Raw genomic sequence first — 282 nt, forward strand, 5'->3', positions numbered from 1 at the left:
CTCTCTCTCTCTCTCTCTCTCTCTCTCTTCGCAAGCCTACGGAATATGTAAAAAAAAAAAAGAAAACACACACACACAAAGCAGCGGCCATTCCGGGACCGAACAAAAGCGTGCATTCAAACCCACCCCGCGGACAGCGGTTTATCGTGCCGAGCATCAACCCCGCGCCGCGGAAGGTGCGACTCGGAGCCGTGTAGAGCCGTAAAAGTGCTTTACCTTCAGAGATGTGCCTCCGCCATCCTCGTCTCCTCCTCCTCTCCAGCAGTGCTGCAGTCACACGCA

General features: G+C 55.0%; 1 protein-coding gene across 1 annotated transcript in view; it reads right to left on the bottom strand.

Moving 5' to 3' along the window:
• Positions 1 to 250, bottom strand: part of LOC107577184 (leucine-rich repeat protein SHOC-2-like) — a gene marked incomplete at its 3' end in the record, with an annotated part of 13064 nt that extends 12814 nt beyond the window's left edge. Inside the window, exon 1 of the mRNA XM_016263283.1 lies at positions 217 to 250. The remainder of the gene's footprint in view (positions 1 to 216) is intronic.
• Between the last annotated feature and the right edge of the window lie 32 nt (positions 251 to 282).

This window comes from Sinocyclocheilus grahami, unplaced genomic scaffold (genome assembly GCF_001515645.1).
Source record: "Sinocyclocheilus grahami isolate Dianchi unplaced genomic scaffold, SAMN03320097.WGS_v1.1 scaffold5345.1, whole genome shotgun sequence".
Taxonomy (NCBI): domain Eukaryota; kingdom Metazoa; phylum Chordata; class Actinopteri; order Cypriniformes; family Cyprinidae; genus Sinocyclocheilus; species Sinocyclocheilus grahami.